General features: G+C 41.2%; 1 protein-coding gene across 16 annotated transcripts in view; it reads left to right on the top strand.

The window, feature by feature from the left end:
* The window catches only part of NCOA1 (nuclear receptor coactivator 1), a 359,657-nt gene that overhangs the window by 144,131 nt on the left and 189,871 nt on the right, over nt 1–25,655 (top strand). The window contains exon 1 of one of the 16 annotated variants that reach the window (XM_073335586.1): nt 12,287–12,308. The exons of 14 other annotated variants lie outside the window; for them this stretch is intronic. The gene's annotated coding sequence lies outside the window, so the exon portion shown is untranslated. Of the gene's footprint in view, nt 1–12,286; nt 12,309–23,106; nt 23,452–25,655 lie in introns of those variants that run through there. One more of the 16 variants, XM_073335588.1, reaches the window with a different exon arrangement.

The raw sequence follows: 25,655 nt of genomic DNA, 5'->3' as shown, positions 1-25,655 counted from the left end.
GGTAGATCTGACCTCCTACCATAACAGACATGCTAAAGGGCTGGAAAAAGGTGTAAGTTGGCAACTGATCCTTGTTCGGTAACTTATGCCACTTAACTCTTCACCTCGAAGTCTGCCTTAGTGCACAGGACCTTACTTTCAAGGGTTTAAGTTAGTTCTTTCAAGCCATAGGGTGGTATTTTCAGAATGCCTAAGGGCTAAATTTTGTGCCGATAAATTCAGTGAGGGTTTTGTTATAGAATTTTGTGGAAGCAGGATCACCCCTTAAGTGAGTTAGGACCCCAAGTCTCATTAAATGTTTAAGTGATTAAAAACTATATACTTTTCCTTGCTGTCAGCCCCTCTTACCCCGTCTCCCCCACACACAATATTTGATGTGGAGGAGGTGATTGAAGGCTATTTGCTGCATTAGCTATGGAGCCATGGCTCTCTGAGGTGCTAGCATTCCCTCTTCATCCTCTTGCAGATATGGTTGTAGCTGCCTTCTCTGCAATGTGAAATCAAGCTTGGGGAAAGTGGCTTTAAAGTCTCAGTTGTTTTGACTGGTCGATTACAAAGGGCATTTTTTAGTGACAATTGTTTACAATATGGGAAGCATGTGTGTTCTAAAGGACGCTGGCAAGGTCGGGAGGCAGAGAATGCCCTCCCTTTCTCTAGCTCTGTATATGCTAACAATGCTCGTGTCCAGTAATTTCCTGTGTGGCCTCCCCCCCGCCCCAATCTGTACGTTAGTCTAAATCCTTGCATCCCTGAAACAAGTCCATGATGGCCCTTCTGAAGCCTGTGTTGCACGTGCAGTCAATGGAGGCCACCACGCCCCTTGTTCTTGTCTTAAATATAAATAGCTTTCTGGCTGCTTTGCCAACAGACCTGGCGCCTCGAGTGATTCTCGCACGACCTCGGAAAATGCTGCCAGACTGGCTCTGCGAGTGAACATGTGTGAAATGACTGGGGGAAGGGGAAATCTAATGAAACAGTTAAGTTTCAGGCAATAAGCAGGTCACTATAAACAGAGGGATGAGAGGGAGTGTTATTGCTTGGTTCAGAGATCTCGACTCCCTATGGGAGTTGGCTCTCTGAGGATCTCCCTGGTAATTGGGAGCTTACTTTGCAGTGACCTTCTGTTCTACAGACGTGAACACGTTAGGAGACTGTAGGGCCAATTTCTCCCTTGCCTTGCACTTTGTGTGGTAGTTTCAATCTCTGCAAAGTGAGTGTGACTATGATAGTGTTTTATGCACACTTTGCAGGGGAAACAACAACACAAGGTGCAAGGCAATGGAGTCTCATGTTCTAGGGCCTCTGATGAGCAGAGAGGTGGAGGTTAGATAGTCCATGCAATTCACAGTAACAACTTCGTCCCATGATGGAGGGAGAAAGAGTCCGTATGTTTCAGCCACTACTATCCTTGATCTACTCCTGTTCACATTTCACACCTGGGCACAAGCTGTTTAGTTTGCCCCTGTCAAGATCATTTTTTCCATCTCTCTTCAGTACTACTGTTTACTTCTCCAAACACCACCTCCTCTCCCCAAAAACCTTCTTAAATCGTAGTGTCTACCTGTGGTTCACCATGGTGAGAATACAGTTTAACCCTCAGTTCTCATTGGGAATCAGCTGTTCCCAGGCCTGTATCATCTGCGCAAACTGGGCACAGCAGGGTTAATAAAACAGCTGCTAGCTCTTGTGAATTTTAAGTTAAGTCCCTTATTTTAATTTTGGACATGAGGGGTGTGAACCTAGGACTTTGTTCTGGGAACCCCTGACCCTTTAACATGGTGTTTCAGGTAATGAATTCATTGTCTCCTTCCAAACCTCCACTTCCACCTCCTTACACACAAATGTAGAGTGTTTCCCTATTACATTGCTTGATTCAGAAGAGATGCTCATCTGTTCCATGTATGTCTTGCCTTTGATAAGTCTCTTGATTGGAACAGTGTGTGGTTCCCTTTGTCACTTCATATGGCTTTATTTTTGTTTTGCATCAGCTGGAGGCTCTTTTAAAGTAGTCTGCGTGCCAATGAGCAATTTATGCTGGTTTGCCTTGCAGGATTGGGCCCTCAATGTACATTCAGTAGCCCCAATGGGATTTCTGCTCCGGGCCCTTGAGATGTGACAAAAAGGAGCAAAAACTGATCTGCTTTTTGTGTGGGAGTAGGGAAAGTTGTCTACCCTTCTCTTTCCCCATTACAAGCCAAGCATTTCACTACTGCAGTAGTAATCCAGATACCAAATCCAAGCTGTGTGTTTATAGCTGGAGAAATTGTGTAGAGATAAAGCTTTAGTTTATCAGTTTGCTTTTTGAATATGACACCAAAAAAGATAACTGCTACAATCTACTAATAAACGTGATTTGTATCAGTTTGGAGACAATCAGCATATCTTGATAAGAAAATAAATACTAGCCGGGAAGAAGAGGTTTATGGAGCAATGTACAATAATTTATTGTTCCTTTTAGTAGCCTGGTCACTAGAGTAGTTAATAGACAAGTTTGTGGGGAAGAAGGATAGCCTTGTAGTTAGGAAACTGGTCTGAGACTTGAGTTCTGGGCTCAGTTCCTGACCCTGGCACAGACTTCCTGTATGATCTTGGGCAAACCACTTAAGATCTCTGTACTTAAGGTCCCCATTTGTTTAACAAAAAAAAGAGAGAGAGAATACTTCCTTCTGCTCTTTCTTTGTCTAATTTATTTAGATATTAAGAACTTTGGGGCCAGGACTGTCTCATTCTATGTATTTGTACAGCGTCTAGCACACTGGGGCCCTACTCTGGGTTGGAGGTTTGGGACACTGCTGTAATACATAGGAACTATCAAAGTGGATCAGACAGTTGTCCATCTGGTCCAGTATCCCATCTCTGAACTTGGCCAGCATCATCTATTTCAGTGGAAGGTGCAAAAATCTTTGCAGTTAGGTAGTTAAAGGGCAACCTGTCCCTTAGGAAAGTTTCCTCCTAACCCCCAAAACTAGATGTTAGCGTATGCCCTGAAGCAGGAGGATTTAGAGGCCTTTCCAAATTCTTGTTTATATAATATTAGAAGTCAATATTTTTCTATCCATATAAATGTCTAATCTTATTTTGAATCTTGGTATATCTTTTGGTCAGTGATATACTCTGTGGCAATGAGTTCAACAGACTAATTGTGCATTGTATGAAAAACGCTACTGCTATTAATGATGTCCAAATGATACTTGCCTTTCTGATCTGAGTGGACTGCTCATTGACTTTACTGAGAGTGTGTACTTGACTAAAACAATCAGGATTTGACCTCAGTTTACTGAGGTTGCATGCCAAAAGGGAACATGTATATCTCTAGTTGTAAATGTACAGCTGTCTCCAATGGTTGACTGTTTTCAGTGTTTTATCATGGTGCTGTTTAATATGTTTGAACAGGAGATTTTCAGTAGGTTTAACAGGCAGACATGCTCTTCCTTTAAGCTACTTGAGTCTTACTCAACAGTTTGAGTATTAAATTTTGCTTTAAAGACTCAAATGGTAAGAGATCAGAAGTACATTAGGCATGTTCTACTTTAAAAATAATTGATGTAAAATAAAAAATGGACAAGCTCTTCTGGTGTGCAAAGTTCAAGAGATTGTGTGTGTGTGTCTCTTTTTTTCTCTCTCTCTTTCAGTGTAATTAACTAAATTCTTTTCTAAACCCTAAGGGCTAAGAGTTTCAAAATTTCCTACACGTTTTGCCCCTTTACGCATGTGTTTGCTTGCCTTGTTCTGCAGGCTAAGGGTGCGCTCTTCTCTAATGCAGCTATTTTGTAAAATTGCATTGCCAGTGGTGTATAACTTTGATTTGAATGCTGTTGATGGCAGTGTAAATAAGAACACTGGCACACACCTCTCTTTAAAATAATTCATATGCAGAGCCAGATTGGGTACTTTGTACACAGGCTCTTGTTGGGAGGGTGGATCTTGAGAGGGAATTTGCCTTACCGCTCTCTGCTCCCTTTGGAACAATGTGCTCCCCTGAGGACGCCTGGAGGGAGTGCACTCTGCACTCCACTAAGCATGGGGGACTGGGGTTATCTATCCTTGTGCGAGGTATGCCAGGGGAATAAGGAAATCTTGTGCCTAATCTCTGCATACAGACTAGTGGCAATCTGGGCCATAACTAGCTCTATATAGGCCACATCTGCAGTAGGCTTCTCAATATGTTCATGGTCAGGCTACTGTTACCTTTGATATGACAGTGATACTCATGTATAGACTCAGAATTCTGTAGAGGATATTGTCTTTATAATAAACACTTCCAGTGAAGTATCTCAAAGTACTATATGAACATTAATGAATAACTCTTCTCCCTAGGGAAGAGAGGAAGCATCCCCCCCCCCCTCAGATTTTGGGAGGAAGGAGGAGGGAGTTGAGATGCAGATTGTGTGACCCTCAGCAAATCACATAGGCAGTCCATGGCTGCATCAGGAAAAAAACCTTGACCTCAACCCTGGGCCTTAATCACAAGACCATCTTTTCCAAATTATAATTTTATTAATTTTGCAGAATAAAGAAAACCTCTGGCAATGTTTGAATTTTAAAAAAGTCCTCTAGATTATAATCTAAAATATAGTGAATCTTTTTAGTGTTTATAATGGGCTCAGTCCTGCTTCCCATTTGGGAATAGATCTGGTCCATTAGATGGTATTGATAAAAGCAGAACAATAAGGAAGTGTTAACCGATCTGCTCGGCAGGCTGTCAGAGATGCTGACATCAAACATATTTCATAGAACACGTGTCCCAGTCACATCTGGCTTACAATTAAGGCTGGTTACCTAAGCCGTTACAATTAGATAAGAATAACAAAGGCAACACACTTCCAAAAGCGAGACTGGATCCAAGGTATCTCTTGTTTTTTTTCTCTTGTCGTATAATTGAACCCTTAGGTCCCCTCCGCTCTATGGGAGGCAGGATATTTTCATCACTAGTTTATAATTATTTCTGTTGTGAAACCTCTTATGAGGCGTTAAAATTAAAATAATAAGGGCAGTGAGATACTGATCCTTTCTGCTCAGGAGGGGGCCTGTGTACAGCCTGCTACTTCTAAATGCTTTGTCTGTGAAGCTCTTGGAGGTGGAAAGTGCTAAAAATATTAATAAAAATTTAATTCTAGAATTATGCAGAGCAGAGGTTAAAGTGACATCTTATTGTTTCAGATGGGAAATGTATGGCTCAGAGGGAATGGCCAAGAGCAACACCAATCTAGAGATGGATCCTAATAGTGCAGTAGAGCGTCACCAATCTGCCCCCAAATAGCAGTCTCTGCTTGCTACTCAGCTAAGGTGGTTACAGATATGCAGTGGTACATTCTGAAGTGCAGTTACCTCTGTTCAGGAGACCGCGCTTATTAGACAACCACCTGACTTGAAAGAGTAGCTCATGGTATCCCCAAATGTAAGGCTAGCTGGAGCTATTTAGGCATGGCTTTACATTGTGGGCAGTGCTGATTCACAGTGCCTCAGGGTGGCACTGGATGTTTCCTGAACTTCTCAATGTACAGCAGGTATATTGGCTGCTACTAAACCTCCGTATGCAATGCAGCCTGTAGATTGGTACTGGAATGGGTGGGACCAATAGTTCTGCCTTTTCCCCACTTCCTTTATGATGCTGTATGTCCCCTGGGAAGTAGAGAGGGACAAGATCCGGTGTGTCCCTTAGCACAAAGACAGCAGTTCTGCCTATCCCTTATGTGGGATGCAAGCTGTGTGAGATTTGGGAGACCAGTGTAAGCCTAGTAGATGGGTCACTGAACTGGGAGTCAGAAGTCCTGGATTCTGTTCCCAGCTCTCCCACTGACCTGCTGGGTGACCTTGGGCAAGTCAATTTTCCTCTTAGTGCCTCTGTCCCACCCTGCCTATTTAGATTTGTAAGCTCTTCAGGAAAGGGACTCTCTCTTACTATGTGTATATACAGCATGTAGCACAATGAGACCCTCATCTCTGTAAATGACTATGTGTTACTGTAGTGAGAAGAAAATAATAATAATGCTGCTTGTGTTGTTTCCCAGTGTTGTGGCTTCATGTGAAGGCTGGCCAGAAGCGATCCTGCACTGGGTAAATTGAGTTCCTCCTGTACTGGAAAACTAGTGCTTTTAAGCAGCAGACTTTTGGTCAGTCTCTTTAGTTTGTCCTTTGGAACAGAGTTCTCTATGTTGTCATAACCAACTAGCTAACCTGCAGTTGTTAAAATAAGACAACTAAGTTTTATGATGTAGTCTCCTCCTTGTATTTGTTCTTCACTTACTAACTTGCAAAATTCAGGCATTTGTGTCAGTCCCCTGATCGCTGCTGAAAACTAGTGAGGATCTAGTATATACTTAATCCATTTGGAATGAACATTTTGAGGATTTGTTGAGTTGAGATCTGGGGATTTTTTTACATGTGCTTCTTGCTGCTGAAAATCATGATTGCACCACTGCAGAGTTTACAGCACACCACATCCATTCAGAAGAACATCTTTTGTTTTTGTCGCTTAGCGATTCTCGGCTGACTTTCAATTTCAGCAACAAACTTCACTTTTCCCTTACCAGAGCCAGTGGAGGTTCTGTATCAAATTAACTGCACTTCCTAGTTAAAGATGTGTTACAAATATATTAATCCTGGGGGAATTCTGCTAAAAAAATTAAAAAATTCTGCACACTATATTTTAAAATTCTGCATATTTTATTTGTCAAAATAACACAATGATCATGTCGGTTTCAGTTGTTTTGGTAATTTATTTCAAAGTACCTGTCAGTAAGTATGTCTGTAACAATACAAACCAACAAAAAAAAGAGTTTCAGGAAATGTTTTTTTGACAAATAGACTCCTTACTAGGCATATTAATACAGAATTTTGAGTAATTCATTTAAACTACAATACGGAAATGTATTTCCTGCACCCCACAGAAGCAGTGCAAAGGCTTGAGGGAGTAGGGGTAACAGAGGAGCTGAGAGAGAGGGAAGGAGCCTGGGAATGAACCTGGAGGGTTGTTGGGTGTAGGTGGGAGAAGTATAGAACAGGGTTTTTTTGTAGGGGGGGGATTGTTGGGGAGCCTCCCCCATGCACATCCTGGCTGACCCCTAGCCACTCCCATTCAGTCAGGCACATCTGCCCCTGTGTGTCCTTGCATCCCATATGGCCCTGGACCTTCTTACACCCGGTCCCCATGTGGCTCTGCAGCCCCCTACCCATTCAGCCCCTGGCTCAGTGCTGTCACCCCACTAGCTCCTGAGCTCATGCCCCAGTCTGTCCTCCCCACTAGCCCTTCTGAATCCCAGTTTGTAACCTCCCAGTAGCCCTGTGTGCCCTGTCTGTCCTGTGCCTCTTCACCTGGCCCTGCTGTGAGGAATGCAGCCTCTTCCCCCTCCCTCTCTGCTGGCTGGCTGTCCTCTCTTCTGTTGCCACAGCAGCCCCTGGTGGGCAAAATGTGTGACTGCAGTGCCTCTCCAGCAAACTCTATTCTGCGGAGAAAAAAAATTTCCGGGGGACATGAATTCTGCACATGTGCAGTGGCACAGAATTCCCCTAGGAGTAATATATATGGTGGATTATCCAGCAGAAGAATAAGCAGCAGGTGCTAAGGTGTTTACTTGTGTCATTTCTATGTAGGAGACTGCAATTCTTTAGGAATAACTAGCTCTTACTTCTGGAAATTCTGGCTCAGGCCCAATCTGAAGTCCTGAGAAGAATAGGTTGTTTCAGGGTTCTCCCTAGCGTGCAGAAGGCTGCATTGCAAAAATAGCAAGCAAATTTCATCATTCACCCACTTGGTGGCCTTTGTTCATATTAAAACCAGAGCTGGCTTATTTCTCAGTTATGACTAAATATCTGACTCTGAAAGATAAGATCTCTCCAGGGCAAAATTTGAAATGCTCAATGCAGGCAGTGTGACAGAAATTTTGTAGCTGCTTACATGGAGTTTGGGTAGTGAATAAAAGGACCACTGTAATTTTAGAATAGGTAGCCATATTTACAATCAGGAGTGAGTGGGTTGTTAACTGTGCCTTTTCAAAACGGTAGCAGATAGTGAAAAATCAAACTTAGGTCTGGACTTAAAATTGCTGGATATATATCTACAATGCCCTATCAAACTAGTGTGGTGGTCCTAGGCACAATGATGAGTAAGGATTTGTTTTTCATACACCTTTTATGGGAGGGCACAAAAGATTTTTGGTTTCATCTGTGTAAGATGATTCTGAAAACCACACTATTTCCTGAACTCTGGTTGTAACCTGTGACTTATGAAAGATAATTCTGCCATGTAATAAACACAGTTGTATTGTACTGCCAGAGATTTCCTCAAATATTCCACCCTGTTAACAGGCATTGATCTGGCTGTGAAGAGGGTTACATGGATTTTGCTAAATCACTGGTGCAAGTGTCTTATAATCCCCCCTAGTTATAAGGGAGATAGGAGTGCTTGTCTGGGAAAATACAGGGTGTGGACTGAGCAGTCCTGAGGGAGAAACCCTAGGGAGAAAGTTTGACATGAACTTTATTGTATTGTTGATTTCTTACTTAATAAAGCCAAACAAATGGGGGTAAGTTTGGTCTTGTATGTATGTGTGGATTTAATAGAGCAGCCTGAGAAAGGCATCTTGCTCACAAATGCAGTTGGCATGCTTTTAAATCAAACTGTGAACTTAATTAAAGTGTAGGCTTTTGGACTGGACTAAATAGAAACATTAAGTGCTCAAATAAATTGGTTAGTCTCTAAGGTGCCACAAGTACTCCTTTTCTAAGTGCTGACAGTCATTTAAGATAAACGTGTAACAAACTTCATCTTCTGAATTCAGAAACTAACCATAATGTATAAAAATTGTAACGTTTCTTACAGTGTACTGAGGGTAGCAGGAGAACAAACCTGTTCTTGAATTGCAGAGGTCTGACTTCATTGTCTGAAATGGACACAAGGAGTTGAAACTTTTTCTTTTTCTCCCTCTCAGTGCAGTTAATATCTTCACTCAGATGTATTTCCTTGGTTGTTCCCTGTCTATCATTTCCTGCTTGGAGAGGACAGAAACCATTCTTTTTAGGTGACAAATCTGAGGAACTAATTGAGGTGTCTAATAGAGGAGGTTTGGGAACAAATTGATAAACTAAACAATAAGTCATCAGGATCCGATAGTATTCACCCAGGAGTTCTGAAGGAACTCTCATTTGAAATTGCAGAAGTACTAATTGTGGTATGTAACCTATCCCTTAAATCAGCCTCTGCACCAGATGACTGGAGAATAGCTAATGTGACACCAACTGTTTTTAAAAGGGCTCCAGAGGCAATCCTGGCAATTACAGGTCAGTAAGCCTCACTTTGATATCAGGCAAAAAATATACTAAAGAACAGAATAATTAGACACACAGATGAACGCAGTAGGTTGGAGAAGAGTCAGCACAGCTTTTGTAAAGGGAAATCATGCCTCACCAATCTATTAGAGTTTTTTTGAGGAAGACAAAAGGGGTGATCCAGTTGATAAAGTGTATTTGGACTTTCAGAAAGCCTTTCACAAGATCCTTTGCCAAAGGCTTTGGGGCAAAGTAAGCAGTCATGAGATAAGAGCGAAGGTTCTCTCTTGGATCTATAAATGGTTAAAAGACAGGAAAGAAAGGGCCGGAATAAATGGTTCCCACGGATCTGTACTGGCACCGCTGCTGTTCAACATGTTCCTAAATGATCTGGGAAAAGGAGTGAACAGCGAGGCGGCAAAGTTTGCAGATACAAAACTACTCAAGATAGGTAAGTTCAAAGCTGACTGCGAAGAGTTACAAAGGGGAGTCACAAAACTGGGTGACTGGGCTGTGAAGTTGCAGATGAAATTCTATGTTGATAAATGCAAACAAAGGCATATAGGAAAACATGATCCCAACCGTACATAAACAATAATGGGTTCTAAGTAAGCTGTCGATATTTCTTGAAAGCATCCACTCAGTGTTCAGCGATAGTCAAACACCCCCCTGAGTAGAATGTTAGAAACCATTAGGAAAAGGTACAGATAAGGCCGTGAATATGATAATGACTCTATATAAATCCATGATACACCCACACCTTCAATACTGCATGCAGTTCTAGTCACCCCATCTCAAAAAAGATATCTTAGAATTGGAAAAAGTACAGAGAAGGACAACAAAAATAATTAGGGGAATGGAACGGTTTCCCTATAAAGAGAGATCTAAAAAGACTGGGACTGTTCAGGCTGGAAAGAGATGATGGGGTGGGTGGGAGTGGGAAAAATATGAAAGAGGTCTATAAAATCATGACTGGTGTGGAGGAAGTGAATAAGGAAGTGTTGTTTACCCCTTCACATAACACAAGAGCCAGGGGTCACCCAATAGGCAGCAGTTTTAAAACAAACCTAAGGAAGTGTTTCTTTGCACGATGCATGGTCAACCTGTGGAACTCATTGACGGGATGTTGTGAAGGCCAAAGGTGTAACCGGTTTAAAAAAAGAATTAGATAAGTTAATTGAGGATAGATCCAACAATGGCTATGAGCCAAGATGGTGAAGGATGCAACCCCATGCTCTGGGTGTCCCCAAACCTCTGACCGCCAGAAGCTGGGACTGGATGACAGAGGATGTATCACTAGATAATCGCCTCGTTCTGTTCATTCCTTCTGAAGCATCTTGCCCAGCCACTAATGGAAGACAGGATACTGGGCTGGATGGACCATTGGTCTAATCCAATATGGCCATTCTTATGTTCTCTTCTGTCTGTGGTTGCTGTTAGTATTATTTGAAAGAGCAACTGTCAAAGGATGTTAGCTTCATCACGCAGGTTTAAGGTCAGTGTCCATCACCTGTACAATGTGCTGTGTCTTGTACACTTGTGCTTTGTTGTTTTATAGTCCGTTGTGGTAATTCTCCAGTTGTAGTCCGTGGTCACTTGTAGGTGGGCCAAAGAGATGCTGCTGTCACAGTGAGGAAGCATCTGTCAGTCTGCAAGCTGGTTGTAACCCAGACCAGGACGCTTTTAGAGTTTACAGAGGCCAACAAAGCACAAAGGAAGAATATGCCTCTTGGTGGATGATTAGTCTCCATGAATAATTTGTGGGTTATAAACAGGGTTTCTTTCCAATTAAGGAGGCTGGCATGTTAGAGTAATTATCTCTGGGGGAGGTGAATGATGCAATAGAACCAGGTCTGCTTTCTACTCCGAGTAACTTGCAATCCCTTTTCTTGCTGAGATTGGATGGAATACTGAAGAGAGGATATATTTCTGATGAGAATATTGATGATAGACTCCTGTATGCAGTTTTCATATGTAAATTGCAAGTCAAAATGGTTGAGACCAGGCCAATAGACCTAAGAGTTGACACACAACTGGGTGGATTGATTTAAATCAGCAATTTAAATAATGATTTAAATCAGGAAGTGGAAAGCCTACATTTAAATAATCAAATCTAATCAACTTTTCCATTTGTACTTCCAGTTATTTTCTAAAAAAAAATGGTTGATATAACTATTAAAAGGTTAATTTATAACTATACAGAACCTTTACACTAGATTTGATACATCTTTTTGCTACCTAGAAAGGTGCATTATAACTATATACATTTATTATGTAAATTAAATATAAATGTAAATATATTATGTAAATTATATAGCTTAATATTTTCAGTTTTATTCATTGTACATTTTTAATATGTTAGAAAATGGTGAATGATATATTGCTTATTTACTATGTAATTAACTCATGATTTGTGTCAAGCTGCATTAGTATGGTAACTGGGATTTAAATAAACATACAAAACAGCATATAAAATTTATATTAAACAAAACAATGTGAAATGTTTTGGTACATAAACTTGTTCTTATCAAAATATGTTTCACATTTACAACTCATGATTTGTGTCAAGCTGCATTAGTATGGTAACTGGGATTTAAATAAACATACAAAACAGCATATAAAATTTATATTAAACAAAACAATGTGAAATGTTTTGGATACATAAACTTGTTCTTATCAAAATATGTTTCACATTTACAACTAAGTGATTTATTAAACAGATTTATTAACTCTAGTCAGCGAATTAAACTGATTTCAGGTCAGCCTGGGAGAATTTTCAAATATGTCTAAGTGAAAGTGACTGCAGTGTAAGTTCCTACTTGCTAAGTCTCTTGAAAATGAGACAACCATCTCCTAAGTTTCTTAGGTTGTCCTTCAAACTTTTAAAACTAGCAGATTTTATCCCCTCCCTCCTCATTGTTATTCATAGACTGGAAGAGAGAGAGACAAGTTTTCCTGCTTTTTCAACTCCCAGTCGGTTTCTCAACTTCGAGTGAATTGGTCCACGTGAAGAAGATATTCTTTCTGTGCCTGCATAAGAGGTACTGCTTTCAAAAGCTGGTTTAGCACTTCAACAAACTCTGGTTCCAGGTGTTTAGCTAGTGACTTCCGCCAGTTCAGTGGTTTGACTTTCTTTAAAACATCAGCAACAAACACGTACTGCTTGAATGGTTCACCTCCAGCCCTGAAATTTGTTATGGTTGATGAGTGGTGATTAGATGCCCATGGCATGGCACTTCTTCAGCAGTTAGGCATCTACTGTGGTACTTTGAGTTGAGAATATTGACAAAGAAATTGAAGTGGAATAAGTGCTTGATCCATACCCTTCTTTACTGCCTGCAATTTATCTTGAAGTTCTTTCCAAATTTCAACAGCATCAGCAATGCAGCAGCCATCTCTCTTCAGTTTATCCAAGGCTATGGAAATAGGTTTCAGTATATTCAGCAAATCTTCTACATTTCTCTTTAGTCCAGTGATTATCACAAATTGTCATCAGAATAGGCCAATTCATAATAAATAGCTCAAAACAATCAGCCACTGAATTCCATTGCACATCTTGGGGGAGAATTAGTTTGGATCCTCCTGCTCTCTTCAGTGAAGCTGAAGCAAAATGGTTGTTATGGGAGTATTTTGGAATTTCAGCAACATTTTCCTTTATTCATAGAAGCATAGGTCTGGAAGGGACTTCGAGAGGTCTTCTAGTCCAGTTCCCTGCACTCATGGCGGGACTAAGTATTATCTAGACCATCCCTGACAGGTGTTTGTCTAACCTGCTCTTAAAAATCTCCAATGATGGAGATTCCACAACCTCCCTAGGCAATTTATTCCATTGCTTAACTACCCTGACAGTTAGGAAGTTTTTCCAAATGTCCAACCTAAACCGCCCTTTCTGCACTTTAAGCCCATTGCTTCTTGCCCTATTCTTAAAGGTTAAAGAGAACAATTTTTTTCCCTTCCTCCCTGGAACTACCTTTTATGTTCTTGAAAACTGTTATCATGTCCCCCCTCAGTCTTATCCAGACTAAACAAACCCAGTTTTTTCAAACTTCCTTCATAGGTCATGTTTTCTAGACCTTTAATCATTTTTGTTGCTCATCTCTGGGCTTTCTCCAATTTGTCCACATCTTTCCTGAAATGTGGTGCCCAGAACTGGACACAATACTCCAGTTGAGGCGTAATCAGTTCAAAGTAGAACAGAAGAATTACTACTTGTGTTTTGTTTACAACACTCCTGCTAATACATTCCAGAATGATGTTTGCTTTTTTTTGCAACAGTGTTACACTGTTGACTCATATTTAGCTTGTGGTCCACTATAACCTTCTGTTCTTGGGCAGTCATTTCCCATTTTGTATGTGTGCAGCTGATTGTTCCTTCCTAAGTGGAGTACTTTGTATTTTTTCTAATAGGATGAAATTCAATTTACTTCAGACAATTTCTCCAGTTTGTCCAGACCATTTTCAATTTTAATCCTATTCTCCAAAGCACTTACAACCCCTCCCAGCTTGATATTATCCCCATAAACTAAGTGTACTCTCTGTGCCATCTAAATAATTGATGAAGAATTGAACAGAACCAGACCCAGAACTGATCCCTGCGGGACCCTACTTGATATGCCCATCCAGCTTTATAATGAATCATGGATAGCTACTCGACCAGTTATGCATCCACCTTATAGTAGCTCCATCTAGGTTGCATTTCCCTAGTTTGTTTATGAGAAGGGCATGTGAGACGGTATCAAAAGGCTCACTAAAGTCAAAATATACCACGTCTGCTGCTTTCTGCCTGACCACAAGTCTTGTTATCATGTACTTTCCCATGTTACCTAGAGCTGTACTATAGAACCTCAGTTATGAACTGACCAGTCAACCACACACCTAATTTGGAACCAGAAGTACACAATCAGGCAGAGGCTAAAAAAAGCAAATACAGTACAGCATTGTGTTAAACCTAAACTACTAAAATAAAAAAGGGAATTTTTTTAAAGAAATTGACAAGATAAGGAAACTGTTTCTGTGCTTGTTTCACTTAAATTAAAGACAGTTAAAAGCAGTATTTTTTTCTGCATGGTAAAGTTTCCGAAGAGTATTAAGTCAGTATTCAGTTGTAAACTTTTGAAAGAACAACCATAACATTTTGTTCAGAGTTACGAACAACTTCCATTCCTGAAGTGTTCGTAACTCTGAGGTTCTACTGTACTTTAGTCTTTTTGTGTAAAGTCAGCATCAAATGAGCACTGTACCCATATGTTGAAAGTTTTAGGTTTCCTTCATAATCTTCTTCTAGATTTCTTCTCATCTTTGCTACATTTGCATCATCTGTGACAAAGCTACACACTTGACTTTTTGTTCAGTTGGTTATGGCTTTTACTGCTACTTTTAAGTATTCTACTATAAGGGCATTTCCTCATGTATCCGTTGTTTCTGTAAGATAGACAACCCCGTCTTCTGTTGTCACACAGGCACATATTACAGAATCATTGTATACATTGCTGCACCCATCAAGACTCAGATTAAAAAATTTCTCTTCAATCTTTTTTGCACTGTTCAGTTCTCCTCTCATACACTCATAACCAGCAGTTTTCAGCAATGTCTAATCGGCTGAGTGGAGAGTAGTCTAGTTTTAGTGATTGAACCCTGTCAATGTAAAGTTTGTTCTGAATAAGATGAAAGGGAGAATTTGCTGCATAAATGAACCAAACAATCTTTTTATCTGTGGAGCCTTGCTGGAATTTGCTGGTCCTGATTGTGAGCTCATCTGTGATTTTACTGGAGGATGAAGGCTTTTTGGCAGGGTGGGAGGGGAGATGAAGATATTTACTGTCTGACATATGATTAGTTGCAGCGCTGCTGGTGGTGGTACCAGCAAATGACTCTGAAGTTTTTCACATTGCAGATGATGGATGTTCATAACTTCTTATGTGTAAGCTGGACCCTAAAGAAAATGATTTTTAAAAAAAGTCACTGCCACTGAGTATTTCTCAGTGAGTGGCTTTAAAAAAAGAGAGAGAGATGGTAAATGAAAGATTCCTCTTACTGCAGCTGTTTGTACCAGTGTTTAAATGATATAATTTATTCCAAACCCAATCATATGGGGGAAAATAACTCATACATGATTATCAAAATCTGTGTAAACTCTTATCTCTAGCAGTATACCAAACAGCTTGAAAGTGTTTTTAAATGTTAAAGTTCATAAATGCCTAATAAAACTACATTTAAACAGGAAATCTTTGTCTAGGATATTTGATTATATTGAGCAATACAAATTATTCCAGATGTTCAGTAGTAACAGTAAAAATGTAATTGATAAATACTTCCACAGTAATCATACCAATTATATTTTGAACACACATATTTTGATATTCATAAGTAATCCACCAAAACCACAAATTTATGACAATAATTGAAGTTATCATTTGCTCATATAGTAAGACATGGAAGACAGTCTGTAATGAGTTGAGTAACCAGTTGATCTAGGTTGTTCAAATGTGTCCACGTCACTATCTTCAAAGTCTTTGCCTTCTGAGCAGCATTTTTCATATTGTTGTTTCATTTTAACAACCAGGCCTAGCATCTCCTTGTGATATTGTTTGTTTGGTGCATGTTCCTTTTGTACCCAGAGATACAGAAATTTCTTGAAAATATTCCCAAAGATAGGGTCTTTTTTTATGACCATGGCAGAATTTTTCCTCCCGTTCCCAGGTGTTGAAATCAGCACTAGAAGCTGCACTCTGAAGAGGGTTGTCCCTTCTTCCTGCAGTGTCCTGCTTTGACACCTTTCTCGTTGCACACTTGGCTCCTACTTCCTTATTACATAATTCCTCCCACATCTACAAAATAACTAACAGCAATCCCAGACTTCTGCTTGTGTAACCCACATGCCTTTTGCACTGCAGTATTTTATTTGTTAGCGTGAGTGAGGCAGGCAGTTGGAAAATTAATGGATTTCTGTTTGTATCTGTGTGTACGCATGCAAGGTGACAACACAAGGCCACTTACTTGAAGTGTCCAGAACTGCCCAGAAGTAAGGGGTGGTAAGTTACTGGGCAGATCAGTGTTTTTCCATGTGTGGGAGAGTAAGTTTCCCTGATGGGTGGAGTAATAAATATTTGTAATTTGATAACTGACCTAATCAGAGCTAAGGTAGGGAGAAGCTATAAAATAGGAACCTGAAACCACCCAGTGGGCTCAGTGGATGATTCTGATGAAATACGTGATGATGTCTCCTGGAGTCAGAGGCTGGGGTCCCAACGTCTGTGATGACTTTGCCAGTCTCTTGTACCCAGTAGCACAGACCTTGGGTCTCCCACAGGATCAAGTTCTTTATACAGTACGGGACCTGTTGTGCCATATTTATGAAGTATAACTTCAAAAGTTAGAAGGTTTCCCCCCAAGTTCTTTCTTTATATAGGAAAGCAAGATGAGTTTTCCTTCCTAATAAGAAAGTACAAACATTTGCCTACTGAAGATGCTGGCTGTAGTTAGGTCTTCAGTCGAGCAATTCCAGGATCTGGAGAACTTTTTCCATGCCTCCATTTATCATGAAGGTGCTTTCTATCCTTGAACTGGCTTTTCTGGCTAGGTTTTCCATATTCTGCTAGGTGCTCATTGTAAGGTTGTCAATGCCTTTGAAAAGCAAACCCTGGCTTTCCCTCCCTAAATAGACCATATGCACCATCTAAGGCTCTTTTAGTCAACTCAGTCTTTAAAGAGACACTGTGAAGTCTAACCATGTTTTTTTAAATGTTCTCATCTGGCACAAACAACCAGTCAGATTGTTACTCTGGAACAAATCTTAAAATGAATTGCTCTTCCCTGTATGACACATTTGATCACTTTTTTTATATTCACTGAGAAATGATTGTAAAACACTGCCACTGCTGTGAATGGGGAATTCTGATTTTGGTAACATTTTACAGCTGCTTTGTATACCGCTTCCCAAGGCAGCAGAGGGTCAGGCCTTTAACTGTGACTTTAAAATGTTGGGTTTGCCCATTCTCATGAAAAACCATCTCGCTGTTAGCATGTGCTCCCTCATCTGTTCGTTGTATCCATCTATGCTACTCCTTGTTTTAAACTTAAATTGTAAAATCTTTGGGGCAGACTGTTTTTCATTATGTTTATACAGTACCTAACACAATAGGGCTCCAATGCTTGATCAGGATCTCTAGTTGCTACCTCAGTGAAAATAATAATGAAAGTCAGAGCTCTCATTTGTTCGGAGCTGCAAAGAAATGCCTCCTTTCTAAAAGGGGAACAGCATATATAATTGAAGACTGATATAAACCTTAATCTCTGTGCTGACTCCTTTAGCTAACCAGGAAGTGGGAACATTCAGGAGAACAACAAGCTTTAACTAAATTTCCTGACATTCCTTTTTTCCCCTTTCTGACAGCTTCTTCGTAGTTCTGGGTTCATAGACAATATCCTAGAGCACAACATCTCAAACACTGGAAGTTTTATAAAATACCATGGATTGTATGGGATGCCATGTCACAGAATAATGCTTTCTGGGGCACTTTCAGCAATTCAGGTAACACCAGAGAGTTTTTGTGTGGGAAGATTCAAGAGGGAAAAATCTTTAAAGATGGTTAAAACTTCTTTGTGCACTGAATGTGCCCCACAGCCTATTCAGTGGGGCCTCTCAGCAAACCCCCCTGGTGATGCAGGTTTACATTGAAAACACTGTATTGGTGCAACTTTGCCGCTACAGTGCTTTCATGAAGATGCTCTACACCGAGGAGAGAGAGCTCTCCTGTTGGCATGGTTAATCCACCTCTCTGAGAGGCAGTAGCTAGGTCAACGGGAGAAGCTCTCCCACCAACATAGCATTGTCTACATGTGGGGTTAGGTCAGTATAACTGTCGCTTGGGAGGGGTGTGTGGATTTTTCACACTTCTGAGTGATGTAGTTGTAGCGACCTCGATCTCTAGTGTAGGCCAGATCTCAGGACCTGTCTGCATTAGAACATTTGTACTGGTATAACACAACAGTGTAGTGTACTAAATTGGGGATTCTGGAGAGAGCTGCAGCAATTGTCCCACTGCCACAGAGATGTGCTGGAAGTTCACGCTGGTGTAATGATACCATGTAATTTATTATACTGGTGTGAATTTTTCCTCAATGTAGAAAGGGCCTCAGTTTCCATCAATGCTTTGCAGCTCACTTTAAAAGTGAACACAACTAGGTAGATGACCCATAGTGTGAGGGAGTGTGATGACACTAGGTGAGTGTTGGGGGCACCCACCAGTTCATGGACAGTTCTAAACTGGAGGCTTTATTCTAGGTGACTGGTAGTCTTTGTCCCTTCTTTATCAACATTTTATTAGCAGTATGGGTGATGGATAAGTGTTGGGGCACAAGTGCAACAGGTGGGAAATCACTCCCTTCCGCTCCCTGGATTTTCCCCAGTCCTGATAATTAATCATCATGTTCCGGAGAAAGAGATAGAAAGTGAAACTGGAGAGGCTTACAACATTTCTGTAGCTTCTGCAAATTCTTCTTTACCAGTCCAGCCTTGTTTAACTCTCTGTGTTGAATGATCCATTTCTACTGGGGTTTATTTCCTCTTTAGGTATTGTGTGGGCTCTCTCCTCCTCCAGTCTCCTCAAATGATACTGAAGGATCTCAGACCCTTGTACAAAGTGGATGTCGACTGTACAGGAATCACTTGCTCACCACTGAAATATAACCATCTCTGGGGTGGAACAAACTAAAGCACCCCCCCCTTTTTTTTCCCAGGGGTATTATGAGTGGAAGGAAAAAACATCTTTGGTTGAAATTGCAGGGGAATGTTGGGTAGTCAGCATATAGTCTACCCAAATTGGAATTTGGTTGTACACCCAGATTAACGTTCCTACTCCAGTGAAATGCTCTATTGCTAAAGAGGCAGATGCTGCTATGTTACCTGAATTGCTGAAAGTGCCATAGAAAGCATTATTCTGTGACATGGCATCCCATACATCTACTAATCATTCATCTGTCATACCAACTATAATCAAATTCATTGCAGGGCCCAGACAGTTACAAAAAGGGCACATTTGCTGCCCGAATCATGAAAAAAATTAAACTGCTGAAGGGGTAGAGTTCGTTTCGTAAACTACCCAAACTTATCATATTTCTATTTTTCCAATTTATATTATGCATATGTAAATTTCTGTGGGGACATGGATGTGTTTCAGAACTGCAACATGCAAATTAAACATCATTAAAAGAAGATTCCAAGGCCTATAGTGAACAGAAAACTGAAATCTCTCTCCTTATCCTTTTCTTTAAAAAAAACAAACAAACAAACCCTGTTCTCTGAAGGTTATCAAACTGGGGCCTTGCTTGTCTATGCAGAGTTTGAAGTGGTGAACCTGCACTTGTTTGTGGTAGCCTCTTCCATAGGTGTTGAGAGAACAGTCTCCTTGTCTGGCCAATTAATTCTAGTTTGAGAGAGTGGCTGAGAGTCTTATACAGCTCCGTCACTCTCTTCTATCTTTTTCAACTAAGACTTCCCTTCCATTTATTTTTGTTTTCTGTAACCTTGGTATTCTCCTTGATCTTGAACAACTTCTTCAGTCTCCTGGGTCTTCTAACTCATCTTTCATCACCGCCCCAATGTTATCCAGGAGCGTCACTGCCTGAGCTCCACCTTTGCTAAAATCCTCATCCATGCTTATCTCTTTTCTACTTGACTATTGCAACTCCCTTCTCTAAGTCCAAGGTCTGCAGACACTACCTTGTGGAGAACAATGTTGCCTGCCCTCTCATGTGAATAAAGAGGAATGTGTTCATCCGCCCTCCTTTAAAAATAGCCCCACTAGACATGATTTATGATAGGATCCACTTAAATAATGAGGAGGAGGTTTTTTTTTCCCTCTCTCTCCATTGACTTGCTCCAGCTGCCTCCACACCTTCTCTCTCCCCCCACCTCTTTTCTTCTTTTAATTTAGCACTGGCTGCTTCTGGGTTCTTCTGTTTTAATGCAGCCACAAGAGTTTTCTTCTCTGCAGATCCTGCTATCTGGGACAGCCTTCCTGTATCTCTCACTCCACTGATACACTCATTTCACATTTGATGAAAACCTCCCCTTCTTCCTTGCCTCTTTATTTCTCACTCCTTCTGCTATTTTTATCCCCGTAGGCTGCATTATCTGACTCACTGGGAAAACAGTTTTATCTTTTGGCTTTTGGGAGAAAGTATGAAAGTGAGTCTTTCTGTCTCAAGCATTAAACAAAAAAGAGACAATAAGGGAGAGCCCCTCTTTGGAAATCCAGAATGAGCTATTCAGATGCTATCCTGATGGTAAATTGTAGCTAGATATTTCAGTTCTACCACAGTCGCTAAACTGAAAATACAGAGATCTTGATAATATCAGCAACCATTCTATAGCCTGGGCTCTGTACGATTTTTCTATTGAATTTTATTTACCCTCTTCAGTGCAAGGGACTGTTCTTGATGACCTCTCAACGTCCCTTCCAACCCTATGATTCTATGAAAATAACCTCTAGACCTCTACAGTCCACGTGTCGTGACCCCCTACTATAGTGAAATGACACCAATTCTGCACCCTATGGGTCACCAACAGAACTTGAATCCAGGGCGATCAGCACCACAGCACTGACTTACTCTTCATTCAAGTGGTAGAAATCTGTTACGTAGTAGCAATAGTAGACAGTTATCCCTTAGTGGGCAAGCCATTGGAGGGGTAAACAGCATGCACTTTGTCATTGTGTTACGATGACAGCTGTGTGGGTGACTGGGCACCGCATGCTTCGTAGCTTGTATAGGCTGAGCATATTGTATGCACCAGAGGCTCCTTTCATCTCTCCATTTTCCCCCACCCAAACACCTTGTGTGTCACCCTTTCATCCCGCTTTGTCATGGACTCCTGCAGTTCTCCCAGTGTCCCCCCGCCACAGGTTCTGTGTGCCCCCCATTCTACTCTGCTCCCATACCAGACTCTTCCATTCTCTTCCTCTGTGTTAGCTCCTATTCCCCCTTCCTCCATGCATGCCATTCCTCCCATGCCAGTGACTGCCCCCTTCCCCTACCAGATTCCCTAGTCACTCCCACTACTAGGGGTTCTGTGTCCCCTCACCATTTCCAGATCCCTCTATCATTCCCCCTGGGTAGGGCCTCCCCATGTGCCTCTGTTCCCTATGTTCTGCATTCCTCCTTACCCCATACCAGGGTCACCAGTCTCCCCCTGCCAGGGGTTCTCCATGCTTCTCATTACTCCTTCCAGCCATACCATTCTCCTCTCCCAACTGGGGCTTTGTGCACCGTACCCATTCCCCCTTATCCCCACCATTATTATTCTTTTTGTCTGGAAGGTAAGTCATTCTGGGGCCACGTCTACACTACAAAATTAAGTCCACCTAACTTAAATTGGCATACAGCTGCTTGTGCATGTTCACACTTTGCTTCTGGTGTCAGTAGTGTGTGTCCTCACTAGGAGTGCTTGTATCGATTGTATTGTCAGTGTGGGGCATTGTGGGATGGCTCCTGAAAGACAGTAACAGCTGACATAAGTAATGCTGACACTGCGTCGACCTAACTACATCAACCTTGACTACACCACTCGTGGAGGTGGAGTTAAATCGGCGTAGCAGGGCGGTTATGTCAGCGGGAGAGAAATTTAAGTGTAGACACTTCTATAGTTGGGTCAACATAAGCTGCCTTGCGTTGACCTAAGTCGGTAGTGTAGACCAGACCTCAGTGTCAACATGTTAAATTTTGTTGGGTGGATGAGCAGAGTTGAGCTGGTGTACTGTTATGCTGGCGTGTGTGTGTGGGTGCCATTGAACAGTTTGACCTGTAGACAATTGCACAGATGCTTGTGGCTGCGCTAAAGAGCGGTCAGGGGCTTCATGTACCCCCTATTTCCCCTCTTTGGGTCTTTCTGTTTTTCATAAAATCAACAGGGTTCTGTCCATTGATGCCGAGAACATTCTCTGAAATTTTGGAGTTGATCTGATGTGGCATTTAAAAGTTATCATGTTACAGACAAACAGAGAAATGCTGTTGAGTGGAGTGTAAGGCCTTCACAAACTTGGTCACTATGAAGAATAGTTGGTTGAGCATACTGAACTGACTGAAGTGGTTCCAGTTTCTTTAGCTGCCCAGTCTTGCTGTTCCCTGCACACCCAACATTTGCACTGAACTCATTTTTCAGGGTCCATGTAAGCTGTTTGGGCTGGGGCTATCTTTTATTATGTAAGTGTCCTGATCCCTGACTGGGGCTTCTAGGTGATACTGCGGTCATTAAAAATAAGGATCACACCCTCTTTTACTATAAAGTGTAATAAGCGTAGCCATTAAAAGAGGTATTTTAAGGTCAAATATAAGTTTAAAGAAGTCCCTCTCCTAAACAATTAAATAAAAATCTGGTTATTATTAAATAAAGAAATGATTAATCTTTTTAACACTCTAGATGTGTGGGAGAGATTGCTGGTATAGGCTTTACATATAATGGCTATTGTACTAAATTGGGATTCAGGAGACCGCTCTACCTTGGGCTTTCTATGTGACCTTGGGCAAATCACTTTATTTCTCTGTGCCTCAATTTCTCCATCTCTAAAATGGGGGTAATTCTTTTGTATCACACCAGGTGTTTATGGAGCACTGAGATCCTATGGTCATGGGGGATCGTACATGTATTTAGCTAGATAAAAAGCTGTTTACCAGTTGGAATTCTAAGCATTATGCAGGTGGTAAGTAGTTTGCTTTGGCTGCTTTCAGAGAGGGTTTTTTTGTGTGTGCCCTCTTTTCTTGGTGAAAGTCAAATGTATCTCAGAGCATTTATGGCTCACTTGATTCTTTGAATGTAATTGAATTGCAAACCTGACTTAAGTAATGTTCTGAATCTGTCCTGCCACTGTGTGTGTTTGGCGGAGTCTGTCAGGTGGCACTGGTGATCCCAGAAGAGTCGCCGCGTTCGAGTGGCTCTGGCTGTATGTGTTTAGTTTAATTATCAGTCAGCTGGTGTGGGAATCAAGTGGGAGAGCTGGCTCAGAATCCTTCGCCTGTCATGGCAGCAGCATGTGCTGGAGAGTACAAACGCTGAATGTATTGCAAACATCCAGGAGCACATGGAACAGAGGAAGGGAGAGAGCGGGAGAGAGAGCTTCACAACAGCATGTTAGTCATCTGGTTGCTGCTCAGCCTGAAAACAGACTTGTCTAGCTGGAAATCTCTCAGGTAAGGAGAGCGGTCTGATATCTTTAAGCCTCCAAAATGTGCTTTTTTTGGTTATTGTGAGCTAGTAACAAATCTGCTTCCCCAACCTTCAGAATTTTTGCCTCCACTCCCCACCCCCTCCAGCTTTAAACGCTGGTATCCTTCACTGAAGACCTCAGCTGTTTCCAGGCAAACCACATTTTGCTAGAAGATCGGAGGGGATTCTCTACAAGGCAGAGAAGCTTTTACTGTCTTTTATGTCTGTGTTTATGTAACAGTGCAAACAAAAGATGATGTCCAGATAATTATATTTAAATTTTCTGAGGAAATGTCCTTTTTACCACGAGTATTTTAGCTTAGATATTTTTTGATTGAACTTTTTTGGTACTGTTTGCTTTACTTCCCCCACCCCATAGTATTTAATAATGTTGTGCATTTTGAAATAACATACTAAAGTAGAAAATTACATATTTCAGCAGTGACCTTGAAAATCGATGCGTAAATGTTTAAACTGGCTAGATCTGGCAAGGATCCTCGCAGCAACTCGCAGAAGTAAGGACGTTAGTTTAAAGAGAGAGAGAGCGCTCCTTGCTTAAAGAAAAAATTGCTGATTGCTTAACATTTGTTAATCATTGATGAAATAATTTAAAGCAACAGATGAAGTTAATGATTTCACGTGTACGTTGTTATAGAGAACCCAAAACCAACTATTGCACAATTTGAAGGAAATCTTCCTATGATGGAAATTCATTTTAGATTGTTGTGTAAACAGATTCGGAATGCTGACTTGTCTTTGGCATGTGCTTGAAACCATTTTCTGACTGAGGGCTTCACGAATTTCTATAAATCCTAGAGGCAGATTTGGGAATATAGTAAATACAATGGATCTGCAAGTTATTGTTTGCTGACGCTGTGGTGCACTCTTATATAGTGATCTAGAGAAGGGGGTGGGAGGAGGGTTAGGCAGTAGCCCAGGACAGTGGAGTACAGTATGTCTTGCACACTGTTACAGAAAGGTCCATCTGTGTATTGGTGTAATTAAAAGTACACACAACCTGTTTATTCTAGTATGTATGTACAGAGGCATTTATATCTTCACCTAGACAGAATTGCGTATTCAGAGAAGATGGAATCAGCACAAATAATTGTTGTAAATGCTGGAGTGTGTCTGTAAGAGTACTTGTGCGCTTGAATATACTTGTATATAGTATGGTTTAGAAGCTAAAATATCAAGGCACATCTGCAATCTGGCACTGTGTGCAAATATTAAATAAGATGGTAGTATCGTGACCTCTGGATCAGAAGGTCATGGGTTCAAATCCCAGACTTAAGCTTTGGTGATACTGCAGCATGGTTCTACGGGTTGCAGTTTTTTATATAAGGTGTTAAATATGAATTGAGTGAAAATTACAGATCCCATGACACTTTTCAAAAAGAGTAGGGGAGAAGCCCTGTGTCCTGGCCATTGTCTCCCTCTGAATAGAACTGGTTGTCAAGTCCATGGCTGTGTGAAAAATTGCTGTGCATATTACCAACTGCCATATTAACCTACACTTTGGGACGGGACTGTGTGTAGACAGCAACTAGCACGTGTGCACTTTTGGAACACAATAACTAATGATGCAATCACTGCATCTAGCATATTCATGACCGAGATATTGTAGCACGAAGTGAGTCACTGTATACAATCATTTAATATAATACTGTAGCAAAGTATTTACATACGTACATCTCTGTCACAAACTGGACTGATGGAGAATAGTGTCAGCATTTGTACAAACCTTTAGATCTTCAGCATGCTGCACAAATACAAGCCAGTCGCTGCCACTCCCTTCTGGGACAGAAATAGCGGATCCCCAATTCCAACTCCACTGTCTCTCTCGCCAGTCACTGTTTTCTTTGCCGGCAGCAGCACAGTCACCAAATACACAAGAATAATCTCCAGGTGTTCAAGCTGTGGTGTTGCACTGCAGCATCGTATTACCATTATTTGTGTTATGGGGCGCCTAGAGTCTCCAACCAAGACTGGGAACTGTCATGTACAGACATGTAGCAAGAGCTAGTCCTTGCCGTGAAAAGCTTACGTTCTAAACAGACAAGATGAAGAGCGAGAAAAGGAAGCATTCTCTGCCTTTTACAGGGGGCTAATTGAGGCACAGACAGATTGTGATACTGAGCAAGTCACACAGCTAGCAGTGCTGAGCTGGGAATTGAACTCAATCACC

Source organism: Lepidochelys kempii, chromosome 3, assembly GCF_965140265.1.
Source record: "Lepidochelys kempii isolate rLepKem1 chromosome 3, rLepKem1.hap2, whole genome shotgun sequence".
Taxonomy (NCBI): domain Eukaryota; kingdom Metazoa; phylum Chordata; order Testudines; family Cheloniidae; genus Lepidochelys; species Lepidochelys kempii.
The sequence above is the reverse complement of the archived record's forward strand: the minus strand, read 5'-3'. Positions and strand labels throughout refer to the sequence as shown.